At 35.2% G+C, this 24097-nt stretch overlaps 1 protein-coding gene across 1 annotated transcript in view; it reads left to right on the forward strand.

The window, feature by feature from the left end:
* The first annotated feature begins 3314 nt into the window (after nucleotides 1-3314).
* Nucleotides 3315-24097, forward strand: part of LOC142240204 (putative fatty acyl-CoA reductase CG5065) — a 38426-nt gene continuing 17643 nt past the window's right edge. The window contains exon 1 of the mRNA XM_075311905.1: nucleotides 3315-3522. The gene's annotated coding sequence lies outside the window, so the exon portion shown is untranslated. The remainder of the gene's footprint in view (nucleotides 3523-24097) is intronic.

Here is a 24097-nt window from a genome sequence, read left to right on the forward strand (position 1 = left end):
ATCCTGCAGAGTCTGTTAGGATCTGTTTTTTGCAAAAGATTTATAAGATCATCTGCGTAACAGACGGGTTCACTAGAATCCTTAGTAGGCCGTCTATAGTTGTTACCCACAGTACGAGTAGTGGCGATAGTTTACCTCTCTGTGGAGTTCATTTTGACAAATTTTTCTATAGAAATACAATTTTGACAAAATTTTCTATAGAAATAAAATTTTGACAAAGTTTTCTATAGAAATACAATTTTGACAAAATTTTCTATAAAAATACAATTTTTACAAAATTTTCTATTGAAATAAACATTTTGACAAATTTTTCTATAGAAATAAACATTTTGACAAATTTTTCTATGGAAATAAAATTTTGACAAAATTTTCTATAGAAATAAAATTTTAAGAAAATTTTCTATAGAAATTAAATTTTGATAAAATTTTCTATAGTAATAAAATTTTGATAAAATTTTCTATAGAAATAAAATTTTGACAAAATTTTCGATTGAAATAAACATTTTGACAAATTTTTCTATAGAAATAAAATTTTGACAAAATTTTTTCGGAAGGTTCAAGTGTATTTCACTTTGGGTTGAGTGAATTACCCGAATTTATTCTGATAATTAGTTGATAGTTTTGCTGCAAGTAGAGGATGCTGATGAGGAATGTGGTAATTCCGAAACAGCTGTACATCCAACCATCTTGCAGTCTATAGGGCTTTGCCCAAATAAATTTGACAAGCATACTTTTCCTCTGTTGTTTAAGCTACACTTGTAGTTTAGTCAATGCATGGCTTTAAGCTGAGATCAAAAACAACAATAACGATTGAAGAGAAGCCAACAATAACAAACAAAACGAAATTAAATTTTGACAAAATTTTCTATTGAAGTAAACATTTTGACAAAATTTCTATAGAAATAAAATTTTGACAAATTTTTCTATAGAAATACAATTTTGACAAAATTTTCTATAGAAATACAATTTTGACAAAATTTTCTATAAAAATACAATTTTTACAAAATTTTCTATTGAAATAAAGATTTTGCAATATGTTCTATAGTAATAAAATCTTGATAAAATTTTCTATAGTAATAAAATTTTGATAAAATTTTCTATAGAAATAAAATTTTGACAAAATTTTCTATAGAAATAAAGTAGAGTCCGTCTCCACCGTTGTCTCCTTGTTTATTATAAACCTGTAATAATTATGTCTCAAAGACAACACCTTATAACAAATGGGAATCCCGTATTACGTAAAGAAATATTTTTTATAACAAAGGCGAAATTCGTTTGGGTATGTAGTCGAAATTCTTTTGTGTGTGTGTGTTTTTTTTAGTGTATGTAGTCAATGTGATCCAATCCGGACATTCATAGCCTTATTTTCTCAAACTTCCACAGCAATAGAACGCTTTCCTTTATAGTCTACTGTCACTGTGCCACCGTTGAATACACAAGGTCGTGGGGTTTCTGAGGGTTTCAAAGCTTCTCTAACAGGTTGGCTGATAAGTCCCCGGTCTGACACATAGATGGCGTCGCTAGTATTAAATGCATATTATTTTTATATATTACCAACCTTCAAATGATTCGTGTCAAAATTTGACGTCTGTAAGTCAATTAGTTTGTGAGATAGAGCGTATTTTGTGAAGCAACGTTTCTTATTGTGAAAAAAATGGAAAAAAAGGAATTTCGTGTTTTGATAAAATACTGTTTTCTCAAGGGAAAAATACGGTGGAAGCAAAAACTTGGCTTGATAATGAGTTTCCGGACTCTGCACCAGGGAAATCAACAATAATTGATTGGTATGCAAAATTCAAACGTGGTGAAATGAGCACGGAGGACGGTGAACGCAGTGGACGCCCGAAAGAGGTGGTCACCGACGAAAACATCAAAAAAATCCACAAAATGATTTTGAATGACCGTAAAATGAGGTTGATCGAGATAGCTGAGGCCTTAAAGATATCAAAGGAACGTGTTGGTCATATCATTCATCAATATTTGGACATGCGGAAGCTCTGTGCAAAATGGGTGCCGCGCAAGCTCACATTTGACCAAAAACAACAACGTGTTGATGATTCTGAGCGGTGTTTGCAGCTGTTAACTCTTAATACACCCGAGTTTTTCCGTCGATATGTGACAATGGATTAAACATGGCTCCATCACTACACTCCTGAGTCCAATCGACAGTCGGCTTAGTGGACAGCGACCGGTGGCCTCTGTTTTTTGGGATGCGCATGGAATAATTTTTATCGATTATCTTGAGAAGGAAAAAACCATCAACAGTGACTATTATATGGCGTTATTGGAGCGTTTGAAGGTCGAAATCGCGGCAAAACGGCCCCATATGAAGAAGAAAAAAGTGTTGTTCCACCAAGACAACGTACCGTGCCACAAATCATTGAGAACGATAGCAAAAATTTACGAATTGGGCTTCGAATTGCTTCCCCACCCACAGTATTCTCCAGATCTGGCCCCCAGCGACTTTTTCTTGTTCTCAGACCTCAAAAGGATGCTCGCAGGGAAAATATTTGGCTGCAATGAAGAGGTGATCGCCGAAACTGAGACCTATTTTGAGGCAAAACCGAAGGAGTACTACCAAAATGGTATCAAAAAATTGGAAGGTCGTTATAATCGTTGTATCGCTCTTGAAGGGAACTATGTTGAATAATAAAAATGAATTTTGAAAAAAAAATGTGTTTTTCTTTGTTAGACCGGCGACTTATCAGCCAACCTGTTAAGTGGTTTCAGTGCAATTTGGAACGCCGTTCGGACTCGGCTATAAAAAGGAGGTCCCTTGTCATTGAGCTTAACATGGAATCGGGCAGCACTCAGTGATAAGAGAGAAGTTCACCAATATGGTATCACAATGGACTGAATAGTCTAAGTGATCCTTATTCATCGGGCTGCCACCTAACCTAACCTATAGTCTACTGTGTTATGTTAGCACACTTTTAAACTCGACTGTATTACAACACTCACGAAATCCAAATTTAGCATTCAAACTTGTCTCTGCTGAAAATAAAGAAACAAACTCACATATGCACATATTCACACACATACAAATCGTGGATCTAGCTAGCTCCAGACTTTTCACTTAGTATTTATCTAGCACTTAATATTTGGTTACTCTTGCCGATTTAAGTATGCAGCTACCGTCAAGAGCAGAGCCACTGCAACGGCAATTGTTGCTGAGAGTATATTTCGCTGTGACGCAGTGGCCAGAGTTCAATCGGTGTTGCTGTTAGCAATTTTAGGAAGCATTTGAGTTTTCTGCTTAAGTATATCAATTTAATGCAATACAGAGGAGCTTAGATGTAACCAAAATTAAGTACTCTTATCAAATCAGTACGTCTCAAACAGTCTACAAGTGCGGTTGAGAATAACGAATTTTAATCTAAAGAAATAAAAGTGCAAATGTGAAGCACAAAAAGTGGATAAAAACTCGTTACAATATATTGTTAACAAAAAGTTAAATTTCAATACAATTTTGCCAAAGGATAGCAACAACAATAACAGACTTGTGTATAAATTTACGAAAAAGTATGTCAATTAAATTTTAAAATACCCTTTCGTCCAAAGGTTTTGTGTTGCCCAATTTGAAACATTGATTTTTTTTGTTTTTTTGCGAGCCAAACATCTTATATGCAATCGTATTGTGTTGTATGAACCGAGGTCATTTTGTAGAGTATCTCAATTTTATATTGATTCCACGTGAATGACGCGGAAGCCAGTCGACTTCAAGTCAAGGTTTAATACACTGGAAGAATTGTTATTGGCCTAAGACCAAAGATATACATTTTGATATACCAATATTTTAATTAAAACTGATATTTTTTTTTTTAATTTTTTTTTATTCAAATCTAGAGAACTCTTCTTTGGAAGCCGAGTTGCTTTAAATAAACTATATTTATAGGGAGGTAAATTGTCCATAATATTAAGAGAATTAAAACGTATTGTAAAATTAATATTAAGTTATATACCGACCAACCATAGTACCATCGTGGTGCAATTATGCTAACCATTGCTTGCATTTCATGCAAAGGGTCGTGGGTTCAATCCCAATGTCGCCCACAACACTACAAAGGGTTTTCTGTGGGGTATTATCGCCTCTTAGTAAAATTCTTAATTTTTTTTTCGTAGATTTTGCAAAATGTGCCTCTCCAACTAAAAGGTACTTCACAAATTTTCTATAGAAATTAAATTTTGACAAAATTTTCTATTGAAATAAAATTTTGACAAATTTTCAATGGAAAAAAATGTTCAAAAAATTTTCTATAGAGATAAAATTTTCACAAAATTTTCTATAGAAATAAAATTTTGACAAAATTTTCTATAGAAATAAAATTTTGACAAAATTTTCTATAGAAATAAACTGCTGACAAAATTTTCTATAGGAATAAAATGTTGAGAAAATTTTCTATAGGAATAAAATTTTGACAAAATTTTCTATAAAAATAAAATTATGAAAAAAAATTTTATAGAAATAAAAATTTGACAATATTTTCTATAGAAATTAAATTTTGACAAGATTTTCTATAAAAATAAAATCTTGACAACATTTTCTACAAAAATAAAATTTTGACAAAATTTTCTATAGAAATAAAATTTTGACAAAATTTTTTATTGAAATAAAATTTTGACAAAATTTTCTATAGAAATGAAATTTTGACAAAATTTTCTATAGAAATAAAATTTTGACAAAATTTTCTATAGAAATAAAATTTTGACAAAATTTTCTATAGAAATAAACTGCTGACAAAATTTTCTATAGGAATAAAATGTTGAGAAAATTTTCTATAGAAATAAAATTTTGACAAAATTTTCTATAAAAATAAAATTATGAAAAAAAAATTTATAGAAATAAAAATTTGACAATATTTTCTATAGAAATTAAATTTAGACAAAATTTTCTATAAAAATAAAATCTTGACAACATTTTCTACAAAAATAAAATTTTGACAAAATTTTCTATAGAAGTAAAATGCTGACAAAATTTTCTATAAAAATAAAATTATGAAAAAATTTTTTATAGAAATAAAATGCTGACAAAATTTTTTATACAAATAAAATGCTGACAAAATTTTCTATAGAAATAAAATTTTGACAATATTTTCTATAGAAATTAAATTATAACAAAATTTTCTATAGAAATAAATTTTTGACAAATTTTCTACGGAAATAACATTTTGACAAAATTTTCTACGGAAATAACATTTTGACAAAATTTTCTATAGAGATAAAATTTTGACAAAATTTTCTATAGAGATAAAATTTTGACAAAATTTTCTATAGAAATAAAATTTTGACAAAATTTTCTATAGAAATAAAATTTTGACAAAATTTTCTATAGAAATAAAATTTTAACAAAAAATTTCTATAGAAATAAAATTTTGAGAAAATATTCTATAGAAATAAAATTTTGAGAAAATATTCTATAGAAATAAAATTTTGACAAACATTTTCTATAGAAATGAAATTTTGACACAATTTTCCATAGAAACTTTGACAAAATTTTCTATAGAAATAAAATTTTGAGAAAATTTTCTATAGAAATACAATTTTGACAAAATTTTCTATAAAAATAAAATTATGAAAAAAAAAATTCTATAAAAATAAAATTATGAAAAAATTTTTTATAGAAATAAAAATTTGACAAAATTTTCTATAGAAATAAAATGCTGACAAAATTTTCTATAGAAATAAAATGCTGACAAAATTTTCTATAGAAATAAAATTTTGACAAAATTTTCTATAGAAATAAAATTTTCAAAAAATTTTCTATAGAAATAAAATTTTGACAAAATTTTCTACGGAAATAACATTTTGACAAAATTTTCTACGGAAATAACATTTTGACAAAATTTTCTATAGAAATAAAATTTTGACAAATTTTTTTACAGAAATAATATTTTGACAAAATTTTCTATAAAAATAAAATTATGAAAAAAATTTCTATAAAAATAAAATTATGAAAAAAATTTCTATAAAAATAAAATTATGAAAAAAATTTCTATAGAAATAAATTTTTGACACAATTTTCTATAGAAATAAAATTTTGACATAATTTTCTATAAAAATAAAAATTTGACAAAATTTTCTATAGAAATGAAATTTTGACAACATTTTTCGGTTTCGTCCTTGTGCCAAAAAACACCCTGTACCAAATTTCATCAAAATTCGTTGATAATTGCGACCGGAATCTTGCGAACAACAAATACATGGACAGACGGACGGACACCAAGCGCTAGATCGACTGAGGAGGTGATTATGAGTCGATCGGAATATATTTCAAAAATCGAAAATCAACGTTTCCACTAATCGGCTTTTTGTCATAGTCGACTTTTTTGTATATCAAATTAGACAAAACAGGGGGAATATGATGCAAATATTCCAATGGCATCTCTGAGAGTATATGTAACATAGACGATATCATTTATCTGAAAACTGGCAGACATACGTTGAATACGAATGTTTAAAATTATCCAAAAATTATCCAGTTGAAAAATAATAAGTAGTCAAAAAATCGATTTTTCAATGAATTTTTTCAAATTCAAAAAACTCGCAAAGTCAATTTTTTTCAAATTTTTCGAAAAATCGACTTTTCTTTTGTTTTTGAAAAAGTAAAAAATTGATTTTTACATTCAAATTACAATCCCTTCTAAGAAGAAAGTAAACCTCAAATCATGGAGTTTTGTCATAACATAATTTTCACCGTCTTGGTATTCTATGCAATGCTTCAACGACTTTTTCGGTCCCACAAACATAGAGTAGAGGTACAATGGAGTTAGTTAAATGTTTCTAAAATTAATTGGCATTTGCCTTTCTGGTGGGTTCAGTCGTTTTTTTTTTGAGTGTACTGCAACCATATTACATCCTTCGATATTAAGCTGAAATATAGCACAGAGTCTGCAATGTCTGCAATCTGCTGAAGCTCCAAGATGGGCTTTAGAAAAGCAGTTTTTTACCACAGTTGCTTTTCCGGATGAATTAATTTTAAATGATGGAATTGTACACAATCAATGCTTTTGCATTTCAATCCAAGTTTTGACAAGATTTGATCAAAATGGACTCGTTGTCATATATATTTTTATACCCTCCACCATAGGATGAAGGTATAATAACTTTGTCATTCTAAGACCCCTTAAAGTATATATATTCTGGGTCGTGGTGAAATTCTGAGTCGATCTGAGCATGTCCGTCCGTCCGTACGTCTGTTGAAATCACGCTAACTTCCGACCGAAACAAGCTCTCGACTTGAAACTTGGCACAAGTAGGTCGGATGGTATTGCAAATGGGCCATATCGGTCCACTTTTACGTATAGCCCCCACATAAACGGACCCAAAATTTGGCTTGCGGGGACTCTAAGAGAGCAAATTTCATCCGATCCGGCTGAAATTTGGTACATGGTGCCAGCGTATGATCTCTAACAACCATGCAAAAATTGGTCCACATCGGTCCATAATTATATATAGCCCCCATATAAACGATCCCCCGATTTGGCTTGCGGAGCCTCTAAGAGAAGCAAATTTCATCCGATCCGACTGAAATTTGTTACATGGTGGTAGTATATGGTCTTTAATGACCATGCAAAAAATGGTCCATATCGGTCAATAATTATATATAGCCCCATATAAACCGATCACCAGATTTGACCTCCGGAGCCTCTTGGAAGACCAAAACTCATCTGATTCAGTTGAAATTTGGTACGTGGTGTTAATATATGGCCTCAAACACCCATGCAAAAAATGGTCCATATCGGTCCATAATTATATATAGCCCCCATATAAACCGATCCCCCGATTTGGCTTGCGGACCCTCTAAGAGAAGCAAATTTCATCCGATCCGGCTGAAATTTGGTACATGGTGTTAGTATATGGTCTCTAACAACTATGCAAAAATTGGTCCACATCGGTGCATAATTATATATAGCCCCCTTATAAACCGATCACCAGATTTGACCTACGGAGCCTCTTGGAAGCCCAAAACTTATCTGATTCAGTTGAAATTTGGCACGTGGTGTTAATATATGGCCTCAAACATCCATGCAAAAATTGGTCGAAATCGATCCATAATTATATATAGCCCCCATATAAACCGATCCCCAGATTTGACCTCCGGAGCCCCTTGGAAGAGCAAAATTCATCCGATTCGGTTGAAATTTAGTACGTGATGTTAGTATATGTTATCCAACAACCATGCAGGAATCGGTTCATATCAGTCCATAATTATATATAGCCCCATATAAACCGATCCCCAGATTTGACCTCCGGTGGTCCATATCAGTCCATATTAATCATATATAGCCCCCCATATAAACCGATCCCGAGATTTGGTTTTGGAGCAAATCTTAGAGGAGCAAATTTCATTCGAGTCAGTTGAAATTTGGTACATTGTGCTAGTAAATGGCCGTTAACAACCATGCCTAACTAGGTCCATATCGGTCTATAGTTATATACAGCCCTCAGATAAATCGATCCCCAATCACAAAAATTGGTCCATATCAAGTTCATAATTGTATATAGCCCCTATATAAGCGACTCCCATATTTCAATTCTGGGTCTCTACCACGTATGGACCAGGGGTGGAAAATGCAGTACTACAGTACTTTTTTCAATACTTTTTCACCCTGGTCAGTACCGTTGTACCCCCGCGAATGATTTAGTACTTTTTGGGTAGACATTTTTGAGCCGATATCAGATATATGGTACAATAGTTTTGACAAATTATTTTAATATTTTGCCACAGTCTTTAACAAACTTATTTGCAATAGTCTTTTACAAATTTGGCAAGACAGACAAGTTCATGCGGGAAGAAAATCTCGATATTGTAAAAGCCATAGTCACAAATACGATTTGCTTGAATTTCAACAATGTTTTAGTCGAAAAAGCACGTGATTCTACATTACGCTTCCACACGAACACTATCTAGATAAGAAGTTATCGATCGCGTTCTTAAATAATGCAAAACATTACAGTTGCGGTCGAAACTTGAGACAAAAGTAATCTACCAACATTTGGAGAAAAATTTAACAAACGTTTTTATTTTGCAAAAATAAATAAAATTTGTCAAAATTTTATTTCTATAGAAAATTTTGTCAAAATTGTATTTCTATAGAAAATTTTGTCAAAATTGTATTTCTATAGAAAATTTTGTCAAAATTTTATTTCTATAGAAAATTTTGTGCAAATTTTATTTCTATTGAAAATTTTATCCAAATTGTATTTCCATAGAAAATTTTTGTCAAATTGTATTTCTATAGAAAATTTTGTTAAAATTGTATTTCTACACAAAATGTTGTCAAAATTGTATTTCTTTAGAAAATTTCGTCAACATTTTATTTCTAGAGAAAATTTTGTCAAAATTTTATTCCTATAGAAAATTGTGTCAAAAATGTATTTTTATTTATCTACAGAAAATTTATGTAGTACCATAAAGTATAGCTGTGGCAACCGCGATTACAACAATACTTTGTAAGCAAATATAAGGCTAAAAAAGAGAAAAATTAAAATTTAGGAGTTGACAAACAAAATTTTATTTTCTTTAAAATTCAATTTAAGGGAGCTCTTCACAATAATCTTCCAATGGAATTTTTGTTAAAATGTAGTGAAAAGTACTTTTTCGCTCAAAAAAGTAAATTTTTTGTACTTTCTTAAAAATTGTATTTTCCATCCCTGGTATGGACTAACTCACAATTTAGAAAACGATGTTAAGAAGTTTTAAGATACCACAACCCAAGTAATTCGATTGTGGATGACAGTCTTTCGTAGAAGTTTCTACGCAATCCATGGTGGAGGGTACATAAGATTCGGCCTGGCCGAACTTACGGCCGTATATACTTGTTTTACTTTTAGAGTTTTGGTGGAAATCCCGAATATAGAACCCACCCTAACATAACTCATTAAATTTGGTTTATATCGCTTCATATTCTGATAAAGCCCCCAAAATAGTCTGATCTCCAAATTTGACTTCTATTTTCATCAGATTTTTCTTTTTTGTTTTTACAAAATATTTTTGTGGAATTAAAATTTTAAAATTCTCCCAGAAACACGAATGTTTTTAAACTTGGAAAAAAAAGTTTTCTACATCCATTTTCCAAACATTGTTTTTTATGTATGTGCCCCACCATATAAATTTCTTTGAACCCCTTAACATTGTTCAGGTTTTTATTACAATTTTAAATTATTTAATTGAAATATAACGAACAGTTACAAACAACGAACGAACTTTGCATAGTGTTAAATGGTAAATGCTATGAAACTGATGAAAAAAAAAACATTCTAATAGCAAAATCACGATAAACAAAAAAAGGGAAAATTGGTTAATATTATGGTATGATTTTTTTACGGTGAATGTGTGAAGTTTCCTACAAATCTCTAAGCTACATCGGAAATAGTTAGTGGTGTATACTGGGAAGAGATTTCATTTTACTTTGTACTATTTAAAGATTTTATATCCGTTTTGAAATAAATGTCAGATTTCAAGATTATTTTACTTTTTATTAATATCGTGATTGGCTATTCAAAATCGTTTAATAGGCTCCATACATAGAGGTCTACAAAGTAAATTTGTATTTATAATTATGGGGAGTGTGATTTTTAAAAATTGATCCAAACTTTTATTTTGACGTGTGTTAAATTTCGTCACTCGTTACGTTTTACGTCAATATCATGAGTATTGTTGAAGTGATTCAAATGTTTGTGATATGATCGTAATACGACACCAAGGAATAACATTCTAATTGCTTCTCGAGATGTTATTTATTAGTATGAACGAAAAAATAAGAAACGCAAGTTAAAATCTCACAAGCGGCAATTTTTTTATCAACGATTTTTCTAAAAAATTATTTTTTTATGTCATGCATTGTTTTTACTTTTTATTTTCGGCATATATTTTCATATAAATATATTTTTTCCATTAAAAATCAACAAAAAAATAAAAATTCTAGTAATTTGCAAAACCTTCTCAAAAGAACTTCCATGGAAGCGAAAAAGTCAAACGGCACAGGTTCAAATCCCAACGGGGATGAAATTTATTTTTTATTATTTAATTTATAATTTTATAATTTAATTGTACAAAATTTGCACTTAAAATAGCCTGATTGCGTTCTTTCTAATACTTGTCCACAAGGACTGCATCGGAAGTAGAAAAAAATCATTGGGGGATCCCAAGATGGGCTTTTGAAGAAATGTTTGTGCAGTTGTCCAAAAGGACTGCATCGGAAGTGGAAAAAACTCGATTCTGAGATGGGCTTTAAAAGAAATGTTTGTGGAACAACTTCCAATTTTATTTGCTGGATAGTTACATTCTTAAAGACTGTAGCGTGATTACAACAGACAGACAGACGGACATAGTTATATCGTCTCCATGATCAAGAATATATATTTTTATACCCTGCGCCACACTGTGGAACATGGTATTATAAGTTAGTCCATATGTTTGCAACACCCAGAAGGAGACGAGATAGACACATGGTGTCTTTGGCAAAAATGCTCAGGGTGGGCTCATGAGTCGATTTTGCCATGTCCGTCTGTCCCTGAAAACATTTTGTAATCAAAGTCTAGGTCGCAGTTTTAGTCCAATCGACTACAAATTTGGCACAAGTATGTATTTTGGCTCAGAATAGAACCCTAATGAATTTGGAAGAAATCGGTTCAGATTTAGATATAGCTCCCATATATATCTTTCGCCTATATGGACTTTTATGGCCCCAGAAGCCAGAGTTTTACCCTAATTTGCTTACAATTTTACACAAGAAGAACAATTAGTACTATAGTCAAGTGTGCCAAATTTTATTGAAATCGGTTCAGATTTAGATATAGCTCCCATATATATCTTTCGCCCGATATTGACTAATACGTTCCCAGAAGCCAGAGTTTTAACCCAATTTGGTTGAAATTTTGCAATAGGAGTACAATTAGTAGTGTAGTCAAGTGTGCCAAATTTTATTGAAATCGGTTCAGATTTAGATATAGCTCCCATATAAATCTTTCGCCCGATATGGACTAATACTGTCCCAGAAGCCGGAGTTTTACCCCAATTCGGTTGAAATTTTGCACTAGGAGTACAATTAGTAGTTTAGTCAAGTGTGCCAAATTTTTTTGAAATCGGTTCAGATTTAGATATAGCTTTATATCGTTCGCCCGATTTACACTCATATGACCACAGTGACCAATCTTTTACTCCGATTTAATTGAAATTTTGCACAGGGAGTAGAATTAGCATTGTAGCTATGCGTGCCCAATTTGGTTGAAATCGGTTCAGATTTAGATATAGCTCCCATATATATCGTTCGCCCGATTTACACTCATATGACCACAGTGGCCAATCTTTTACTCCGATTTAATTGAAATTTTGCACAGGGAGTAGAATTAGCATTGTAGCTATTCGTGCCAAATTTGGTTGAAATCGGTTCAGATTTAGATATAGCTCCCATATATATGTTTTTCTGATTTCGACAAAAATGGTCAAAATACCAAAATTTTCCTTGTAAAATCGCCACTGCTTAGTCGAAAAGTTGTACAAATGGCTCTAATTTTCCTAAACTTCTAATACATATATATCGAGCGATAAATAAACTTTTGCGAAGTTTTTTTAAAATTGCTTCAGATTTAAATATTTCCCATATTTATACCCTGCGCCACACTGTGGAACAGGGTATTATAAGTTAGTGCATATGTTTGTAACACCCAGAAGGAGACGAGATAGACACATGGTGTCTTTGGCAATAATGCTCAGGGTGGGTCCCTGAGTCGATATAACCATGTCCGTCTGTCCGTCCGTCCGTCTGTCCGTATGTCTGTGAACACATTTTTGTGATCAAAGTCTAGGTCGCAATTTAAGTCCAATCGCCCTTAAATTTGGCACATGTTCCTTATTTGGGTCAGAATAGAACCCCATTGATTTTGGAAGAAATCGGTTCAGATTTAGATATAGCTCCCATATAAAGGGTGATTTGTTAAGAGCTTGATAACTTTTTTTTTAAAAAAACGCATAAAATTTGCATAATCTCATCGGTTCTTTATTTGAAACGTTAGATTGGTCCATGACATTTACTTTTTGAAGATAATTTCATTTAAATGTTGACCGCGGCTGCGTCTTAGGTGGTCCATTCGGAAAGTCCAATTTTGGGCAACTTTTTCGAGCATTTCGGCCGGAATAGCCCGAATTTCTTCGGAAATGTTGTCTTCCAAAGCTGGAATAGTTGCTGGCTTATTTCTGTAGACTTTAGACTTGACGTAGCCCCACAAAAAATAGTCTAAAGGCGTCAAATCGCATGATCTTGGTGGCCAACTTACCGGTCCATTTCTTGAGATGAATTGTTCTCCGAAGTTTTCCCTCAAAATGGCCATAGAATCGCGAGCTGTGTGGCATGTAGCGCCATCTTGTTGAAACCACATGTCAACCAAGTTCAGTTCTTCCATTTTTGGCAACAAAAAGTTTGTTAGCATCGAACGATAGCGATCGCCATTCACCGTAACGTTGCGTCCAACAGCATCTTTGAAAAAATACGGTCCAATGATTCCACCAGTGTACAAACCACACCAAACAGTGCATTTTTCGGGATGCATGGGCAGTTCTTGAACGGCTTCTGGTTGCTCTTCACTCCAAATGCGGCAATTTTGCTTATTTACGTAGCCATTCAACCAGAAATGAGCCTCATCGCTGAACAAAATTTGTCGATAAAAAAGCGGATTTTCTGCCAACTTTTCTAGGGCCCATTCACTGAAAATTCGACGTTGTGGCAGATCGTTCGGCTATTCATGATGAAATGTCAAAGCATACTGAGCATCTTTCTCTTTGACACCATGTCTGAAATCCCACGTGATCTGTCAAATACTAATGCATGAAAATCCTAACCTCAAAAGAATCACCCTTTATATCTTTCGCCCGATATGCACTAATATGGACAGCCAGAGTTTTATACCGATTTGCTTGAAATTTTGTACAAACATAAACAAACATAACACTTAGTCGTATAGTCAAGTATGCAAAATTTGATTGAAATCGGTTCAGATTTAGATATAGCTCCCATATATATCTTTCGCCCGATATGGACTTATATGGCCCAGAAGCCAGATTTTTGGCCGAATTTGGTTGAAATTTTGCACTAGGAGTACAACTAGTAGTATAGTCAAGTGTGCAAAATTTGATTGAAATCGGTTCCGATTTAGATATTGCTCCCATATATATCTTTCGCCCGATATGGACTAATATGGTCCTAAAAGCCAGAGTTTTGGCCCAATTTGGTTGAAATTTTGCGCAGGGAGTAGATTTTGCATTGTAGCTATGCGTGCCAAATTTGGTTGAAATCGATTCAGATTTAGATATAGCTCCCATATATATCTTTCGCCCGATATGCACTTATATGACCACAGAGGCCACTTTGTTGCTCCGATTTAGTTGAAATTTTAGAAGTGCCCATATGTAATATGTACTTTTAGTTAATGTGGTATCACAATGGACTGAATAGTCTAAGTGAGCCTGAATCTTAATCGGGCTGCCACTTTAACCTAACCTAACCTAACCTAGCCCCCAATACATTTGACGGATGTGATATGGTATCGAAAATTTAGATCTACAAAGTGGTGCAGGGTATAATATAGTCGGCCCCGCCCGACTTTAGACTTTCCTTACTTGTTTTTTACTAACATTCTGTTCCACCCTAGTGCATTAGCCGACTTAAATTTTGAGTCTATAGATTTTGTAGAAGTCTATCAAATTCTGTCCAGATCGAGTGATATTTAAATGTATGTATTTGGCACACACCTCTATATATAGCCCCCAACACATTTGACGGATGTGATATGGTATCGAAAATTTAGATCTACAAAGTGGTGCAGGGTATAATATAGTCGGCCCCGCCCGACATTAGACTTTCCTTACTTGTTTTAAAAAAAATTTTGTTGGCTTCAAAGGAAATCTTTGTTTGTCTAAAATTTCGTTTCGTTGAAAGGAAAACTCTTCTTTCAGTGTATTTACAAATAAATCTTACGCATTTCAATCACTATTTAGTATAAGTAAGAGTTTATTACAAGCTCATGGCATTGAAACAAGTTGCTAATATAATACATTGCATCTAGGGCCCAGTATAAATATTGTCGAAAGGGCGAAAGGGCAGTCATAAAGGAACGTGTAAGTTCACCAGCCACTTAACTTGATAACCCATATTTTGTTTAAATTTAAATTGCTCCACACATGCGCACACATAACGTCTTGATTAAGAATTTCTTAAAGTTTTCTCTATCCTATTAATCTCTAACCTCTGTAGTACTACTAAGTGGCCATTTTACTAATGACTTAGTTACAAGTGCATGTGCACACTTAACACATTAACCTGTTTTCATGACTGGACAAATGGCTAAAATGATGAAATGCCAACTTCATAATTTTTTTTTTATTATTGCCAGAGTAATTTTTTGCTATCTAACATAGATCCCCATGCCTATGGTGATGACGATGATGATGGTGATCTTGGCCAACACCATCATCATCACCATCATATCCCGACAAATAATAGATGGTATAGACTTAACAGCCGACAAGACCTGTCTGCAGTTACATCATAACTCCTGCAATTAACTAACATAATCCACAACAACAATAAAAGTTCAGACAAGTTTTATTTAATAGCGGCCACAATAAACCCCATGCTGATGAATGTAACCAGCTAACTTTATTTGTACAGGGCTATTAGCCATGATTATTGGTATTGCCACTTCTAATTTCTAGGCTTCAAGACCATTGTGGTAACAAATTCCAAAGTAAACGAAGTGTATGTATGATAAACTTAAGAAAATCATTGACTAAATATACAGAAATGCATGGATGCACTTGAGTGAAGGAAACCAAATAGGCCTTATGGTAGGCGACATTTGGGGATCACTACTGATATATAACACAAAGGAACAAAATTGAACTTTTTTGTGTTGATTTGAAATTTATAGCAAATTTTTACAAAATATGAGGTCGTTGAATCCAAATCTGTTTTTATACCCTCCACCATAGGATGGGGGTATATTAACTTTGTCATTCCGTTTGTAACACATCGAAATATTGCTCTAAGACCACATAAAGTATATATATTCTGGGTCGTGGTGAAATTCTGAGTCGATCTGAGCATGTCCGTCCATTCGACCGTCCATCCGTCCGTCCGTCTGTTGAAATCACGCTAACTTCCGAACGAAACAAGCTATCGACTTAACTTGGCACAAGTAGTTGTTATTGATGTAGGTCGGATGGTATTGCAAATGGGCCATATCGGTCCACTTTTACGTATAGCCCCCATATAAACGGACCCCCAAATTTGGCTTGCAGACCCTCAAAGAAAAGCAAATTTCATCCGATCCGGCTGAAATTTGGTACATGGTGTTAGTATATGATCCTTAACAGCCATGCAAAAATTGGTCCACATCGGTCCATAATTATATATAGCCCCCATATAAACCGATCTTCAGATTTGGCTTGTGGAGCCTCTAAGATTTGGCTTGTGGAGCCACATCGGTGCATAATTATATGTAGCCCCCATATAAACCGATCACCAGATTTGACATCCGGAGCCTCTTGCCTATCGACTTAACTTGGCACAAGTAGTTGTTATTGATGTAGGTCGGATGGTATTGCAAATGGGCCATATCGGTCCACTTTTACGTATAGCCCCCATATAAACGAACCCCCAAATTTGGCTTGCAGACCCTCAAAGAAAAGCAAATTTCATCCGATCCGGCTGAAATTTGGTACATGGTGTTAGTATATGATCCTTAACAGCCATGCAAAAATTGGTCCACATCGGTCCATAATTATATATAGCCCCCATATAAACCGATCTTCAAAACAAGTTTTGAGCCAAAAGTTATTTTGGGCAAAAAACATAATGGACCTCATGACAGAGAATGATGTTGGCCCTCTTGAGATAGTCTCGAAAAATCATTGGATTGGGAAAACGGATTTGAATTTACAATCGAAACATTTTAATTATCATATCGGAAAAGCCACTGAGACTTCCAGATTTTATAGCAAGCTTGATCCAATGGCTGGCTCTTTATATATAAATAACAATTTAACTCCAGACGAAATAATGTGGATATTAAAAGCAAGAAGCAGCATGATTAAATTAAATGAAAATCGCTTTCATCAAAATGGAAATCCCCTTTGTTCAATGTGCAACTTAAATGAAAATGAAAATTTGCAGCATTTCTTATGCAAATGCCCAGCATTAAATGAATTTCGATACCAATATTTCCAACAGGTTTCGCTTAATGAGAATGAGCTAATACAAATTTTGAATGGTTTCGTGATAAATTGGAAAGTACTTGCAAGCTTTATAAAAACTTGTGTAAATTACAGAAAAGAATTGATGTACGAATTCAATTTTTAATCTTTAAAATTTTTCTAAGAAATAATGAAACATATAAAGGGACTGACGACCATAGGTCATAGTCTTCGGTTTATATCAATACAATTCTTATTTTCTATCTCACTAAACATATATTGCACTGTTTAAATTCAATCAAATAGTTTGTAAACAATTTTGGATAAAATAAAGAATTACTACTACTAAACCGATCTTCAGATTTGGCTTGTGGAGCCTCTAAGATTTGGCTTGTGGAGCCACATCGGTGCATAATTATATGTAGCCCCCATATAAACCGATCCCCAGATTAGACCTCTGGAGCCCCTTGGAAGAGCAAAATTCATCCGATTCGGTTGAAATTTGGTACGTGATGTTAGTATATGGTATCCAACAACCATGCAGGAATTGGTTCATATCAGTCCATAATTATATATAGCCCCCATATAAACCGATCCCCAGATTTGACCTCCGGTGCCTTTTGGAGTAGCAAAATTCATCCGACTGGTTGAAATTTGGTACGTGGTGGTAGTATATGATATTTAACAACCATGTCAAAAGTGGTCCATATCAGTCCATAATCATATATAGCCCCCATATAAACAGAACCCGAGATTTGGTTTTAGAGCCTCTTGGAGGAGCCAATTTCATCCGAGTCAGTTGAAATTTGGTACATTGTGCTAGCAGACCCTCTAAGAGAAGCAAATTTCATCCGATCCGGCTGAAATTTGGTACATGATGTTAGTATATGGTCTCTAATGACCGTGCAAAAATTGGTCCATATCTGTCCTTAATTATATATAGCCCCCATATGAACCGATCCCCCGATTTGGCTTACGGAGCCTCTAAGTGAAGCAAATTTCATCTGATCCGGCTGAAATTTGGTACATGGTGTTAGTATATGATCCTTAACAGCCATGCAAAAATTGGTCCTCATTGGTTCATAGTTATATATAGCCCCCATATAAACCGATCCCCAGATTTGGCTTGCGGAGCCTCTAAGAGAAGCAAATTTCATCCGATCCGGCTGAAATTTGGTACATGGTGTTGGTATATGGTCTCTAACAACTATGCAAAAATTGGTCCACATCGGTCAATAAATATATATAGCCCTCATATAAACCGATCCCCCGATTTGGCTTACGGAGCCTCCAAGAGAAGCAAATTTCATCCGATCCGGCTGAAATTTGGTACATGGTGTTAGTATATGGTCTCTAATGACCGTGCAAAAATTGGTTCACATCGGTCCATAATTATATATAGCCCCCATATAAACCGATCCCCAGATTTGACCTCCGGAGCCCCTTGGAAGAGCAAAATTCATCCGATTTGGTTGAAATTTGGTACGTGATGTTAGTATATGGTATCCAACAACCATGCAGGAATTGGTTCATATCAGTCCATAATTATATATAGCCCCCATATAAACCGATCCCCAGATTCGACCTCCGGTGGAGAAGCAAAATTCATCCGATCTGGTTGAAATTTGGTACGTGGTGGTAGTATATGATATTTAACAACCATGTCAAAAGTGGTCCATATCAGTCCATAATCATATATAGCCCCCATATAAACCGATCCCGAGATTTGGTTTTGGAGCCTCTTGGAGGAGCAAAATTAATCCGAGTCAGTTGAAATTTGGTACATTGTGCTAGTATATGGCCTAACTAGGTCCATATCGGTCTATAGTTATATATAGCCCTCAGATAAATCGATCCCCAATCACACAAAAATTGGTCCATATCAAGTTCATAATTGTATATAGCCCCCATATAAGCGACCCCCATATTTCAATTCTGGGTCTCTACGTACCGTGCAGAAGTCCGTAATTATTATTTGTTCACTTACCTATACATACATTTTTTGTCTAGTATATACCACATATGGACTAACTCACAATTTAGAAAACGATTAGGTTAGGTTAGGTTAGGTTGTAGAGGGTGACACCAATGTTCTTGTATTGATGCCCACTTAGACCAGTATAGGTCCATTGTGATCCCTCGATGTGATTTTTCAATCTTTCTTCTTCCGATGCGGCCGCTTTGTCCCAGAAACTTCCACCTGCTCGTTCTCTTTGAGTAACCAACCAGAGGCCCTGATGAATGCAAGTATGTTCCTTAAGGTGCACTCCCGTAGATCAGTGAGAGTCTGAAAGAAAAAGGAGCCCAGTGTCTTGTTTCTTCTAAAGGATAAAGCTGGGCATGGACACAGGAAGTGGTACGAGTCCTCATAACTTCCGGGTCCAGGCACCATCTACAGATATCATCGTCTTTAAGTCCTATTCTTACCATGTGTTTCCCAAGTGTGTTGTGTCCTGTTATGATACCAATCAATGGCCGTAATTCCTCTCTGTTCATCGACAACAAAATTTCACAGTTCCTACGTTTCTTTTCATCCCATATCAACTTGGTTTGCTCGCAACCATCCGAAGAGACCCAGCGTCTTCGCCATTGCTCATCATATTTAACCTCTATCCTGTAATGATAAGAAGACAGTGGAGGAAAAACGTCCGCTAGGACGTTGTTCGTTCCACGAGCACCCTCCGCCAGCACATCCGCTTTCTCATTTCCTATTATCCCATAGTGCCCAGGTACCCAGCACAGAGTTATATTATGCTGTTGAATGAGACCCTTGAGTTCTCGACGACAGCGGCTGACTACCCTAGACCTTTTGTCAGCACTGCACAATGCCTTTATAGCCTGACTGTCGATGAAGAAGCTGATATCGCTTCTGAATAACGGCCTCATCAACAGCGACTCAGCAGCCTTCGTGATCGCAGAAATCTCAGCCTGAAAAATCCTGCAATCACTATCCAGCGTGTAAGACTCCCTTATTCCTAGTTCACTACAATAGATTCCGCTGCCCGTTCCTTCCTCCATCTTTGATCCGTCCGTATACATGTTCAGGGTTCCGAAGGGTATCCTCCTGTCTTCCCACTCTTCCATACTTGGTATAATGTATGTCGGTTTGTGATGATAAACATGCTCCGTGGCCATATGGTCCGTCTCTCTATACTGCCCGGCCAGAATTTCAGTATGCCTGCAGGCTGTGTTCAAGCTCCTAAGTCTCAGAAGTGTCAGTTCAGCCGTCTTCCTTACGTGTAAATCGAGTGGGATAAATGCCATCAGTACCTCCAGAGCGGCAGTGGCTGTGGCCCTCATGGCACCTGTCATATAGATGAGTGCAGTCCTATTTACCCTATTTATTCTCGATATATGATTTTGGTGTTTCACGACCGTCCACCAAACATGACAGCCATATGTGGCCACAGGTCTTACAGAAAACGATGTTAAGAAGTTTTAAGATACCACAACCCAAATAATTCGATTGTGGATGACAGTCTTTCGTAGAAGTTTCTACGCAATCCATGGTGGAGGGTACATAAGCTTCGGCCTGGCAGAACTTACGGCCGTATATACTTGTTTTATTTTTATTCGTTATCAAGCCTTTGCTATATGCTCCATGTAGGGTGTTGGGTCCCATCCATTTAAAGCACATTCACTTTTATTTGCAGTAGATGTGATTGTATATTGTTGCACATTTCCTTTCGTATGATTTGTATCAATTGTGGCCGTCAAGATATGTGGCATGCCCCTTCTTCATACTTGTCCGAGAACAGACAGACAGACAGCATAACCAATATTTTAAAATCCCCAACAACACTGCCTGCCATCGGTGGTCATCGATGGCAAATGTAGCAGTAGCACCATGGATAATGTTGCAACATTAAAAACAAAAACCACAAGTGTGGTGTTGTTTTTCGCTGATTTTGACCAAGTCTACATTCATCACTTCTTTGATAGACTTTGGCTCGCGGGGCATGGAGCATAACAAAAATTGTAGACCACACCATAAAAACCTGGCATAGCTGCGTCTACGCTAACTGCCGCAGTACTGGGTAATAACATTGGCTAATTTTGCGTAATATTTGACCTAGTTCCATGATAGTGAGCTTGTAGTTTAATTGAAGTAGAAATATTCCAACTACCAATGCTCTCTTGCTGTCGATATGCTCCATGGATACAATGTACGTAAGTTGTTTGTTAGCCCACATACTCGCAAGCTAGGAGTAAATATGTCTACAGAGCCATGTTTGTTTGCAATGGATGACGGCTACTGATGTTGAGTATGGAAAACGTTACAGCAAACAATCCATTGCATTAAATATCTGATGGCCTACTGGGTCGACCAACGTCATAACATATGGCAATGTGAGATCTCTTTTTTTTAGTGGTTCAGCTAACTTGGAAAATGTGCGCATGCGCATACGTGAACGTCATCGGACTTGTTTATGTTTACATTTTTTGTTTGCTTTTGGCCAAGTTAATAACAGTTAACAATATTCCGAGATCAAGCTCAAATCGTTTTTCCACGCTAGAAAAACAAACTTTCGGTTTCGCGAGGTTTTCTTTTTCCTCCATCTTTAAGGAGGGTATTCCAAACAAATGTGCGACCATGGGTGTTTTTTTTTTTTTTCTTTTTTGTTAGCTTTATTCGGTCTTGTTTGTTTGCTTAGAAAAAGATCTAGAACGAGGCAAACAAAACGATTAACCAATTCGTGGTGAAATAAGTATATCACAGTTTTGGAAAGTGTTTTGATAACTGATGTCTGTTTATCCATTAAACTTGAAAGTAATGAGGTTGTGTCCTAAAAATGAAAGACCAACTTTACTGGACCTGATATTTTGCCCAATATATCGATCGAGTTTTTTTTTTGTGCAAGATGATATCAGTGACTGATAAACAAAAGGACTTAGGAATCTTATGCAGGAAACTGAATTGGAAGAGCCACATCAAAGGGAGGCCTAGGAAAGCCTACAGATGTAGGGTACTGTTCAGAAGAGCGGTGGGCTCTAAATCGGACCCGACTCTAAAGGTGACACACTGCATATATAAGAGCGTAATTAGGCCAATCCTTACATCAGCGTCGATAGTCTGATGGACATCGATGGAGAGGAAGTTCAACATAATCATTTTACAACGGGTCTAACGGACGTGTTGTCTTGGCATAACTGAGGCAATAAAGACCGCGTCAACCAGACTATAAGAGGTGATACTGGACTGGATAAGACCTATATAAGACCTATAGACATGATCGTATACCTGTGGTGGCTATAGCTGCCGAGTTTGACAACGGGTCAATCGGACGTGTTGTCTTTGCATAACTGGGGCAATGAAGACCACGTCAACCAGACCCTTAGAGACGACATTGAAAGCCAAATGACGAACCATCAAGGGATAATAGGGAAGACGGTGGGTGTAATGACGGACAGTGTTACCGTTGGAAATTTTGAAAAAGTCCCAAAAAAGTCGCATATTCAAAAAAGGTCGCACAAAATATAGAAATAAAATTTTGACAAAATTTTCTATAGAAATAAAATTTATTCGTTTTGTTTGTTATTGTTGGCTTCTCTTCAATCGTTATTGTTGTTTTTGATCTCAGCTTAAAGCCATGCATTGACTAAACTACAAGTGTAGCTTAACCAACAGAGGAAAAGTATGCTTGTCAAATTTATTTGGGCAAAGCCCTATAGACTGCAAGATCACCAATGTGGTATCACAATGGACTGAATAGTCTAAGTGAGCCTGATACATCGGGCTGCCACTTAACCTAACCTAACCTAACCGGATCGGATGAATTTTGCTCCTTCAAGAGGTTCCGGAGGTCAAATCTTGAGATCGGTTTATATGGGGGCTATATATAATATGGACCGATTTGGACTAAGTTTTGCATGGATATTAGGGACTATATATAAAAACACCACGTACCAAATTTCAACCGGATCGGAGGAAATTTGCTCTTCGAAGAGGCCCCGGAGGTCAAATCTGGTGATCGGTTTATATGAGGGCTATATATAATTATGAACCAATTTGGACCACTTCTGGCATGGTTGTTAGAGACCATATACTAACACCACGTACCAACTTTCAACCGAATCCGATGAAATTTATTCCTCTAAGAGGCTCCGGAGGTCACATATGGAGATCGGTTCATATGGGGGCTATATAATTATGAACCGATGTGGACCAATTTTTGCACGGTTGTTAGAGACTATATACCAACATCATGTTCCAAATTTCAGCCGGATCGGATGAAATTTGCTTCTCTTAGAGGCTCCGCAAGCCAAATCTGGGTATCGGTTAACATGGGGGCTATATATCATTATGGACCGATATTAAGCAATTTTTGCACGGTTGTTAGAGATCATATACTTACACAACGTACAAAATTTCAACCGGAACAGATGAATTTTGCTCCTCCAAGAGGCTCCGGAGGTCAAATCTTGATATCGGTTTATATGGGGGCTATATATAATTATGATCCGATATGGAGCAATTTTTGCATGGTTGTTAGAGACCATATACTAACACCACCTACTAAGTTTCAACCGGATCGCATGAATTTTGCTCTTCTAAGAGGATCTGGAGGTCAAATCTGGGGATAGGTTTATATGGGGGCTATATATAATAAGTTTGTTAGAGACCTTATACTAACACCATGTACCAAATTTCAACCGGAACAGATGAATTTTGCTCCTCCAAGAGGCTCCGGAGGTCAAATCTTGAGATCGGGTTATATGGGGGCTATATATAATTATGATCCGATATGGAGCAATTTTTGCATGGTTGTTAGAGACCATATACTAACACCACGTACCAAATTTCAACCGGATCGGATGAAATTTGCTCTTCGAAGAGGCCCCGGAGGTCAAATCTGGTGATCGGTTTATATGAGGGCTATATATAATTATGAACCAATTTGGACC

Source organism: Haematobia irritans, chromosome 5 (genome assembly GCF_050003625.1).
Source record: "Haematobia irritans isolate KBUSLIRL chromosome 5, ASM5000362v1, whole genome shotgun sequence".
Taxonomy (NCBI): domain Eukaryota; kingdom Metazoa; phylum Arthropoda; class Insecta; order Diptera; family Muscidae; genus Haematobia; species Haematobia irritans.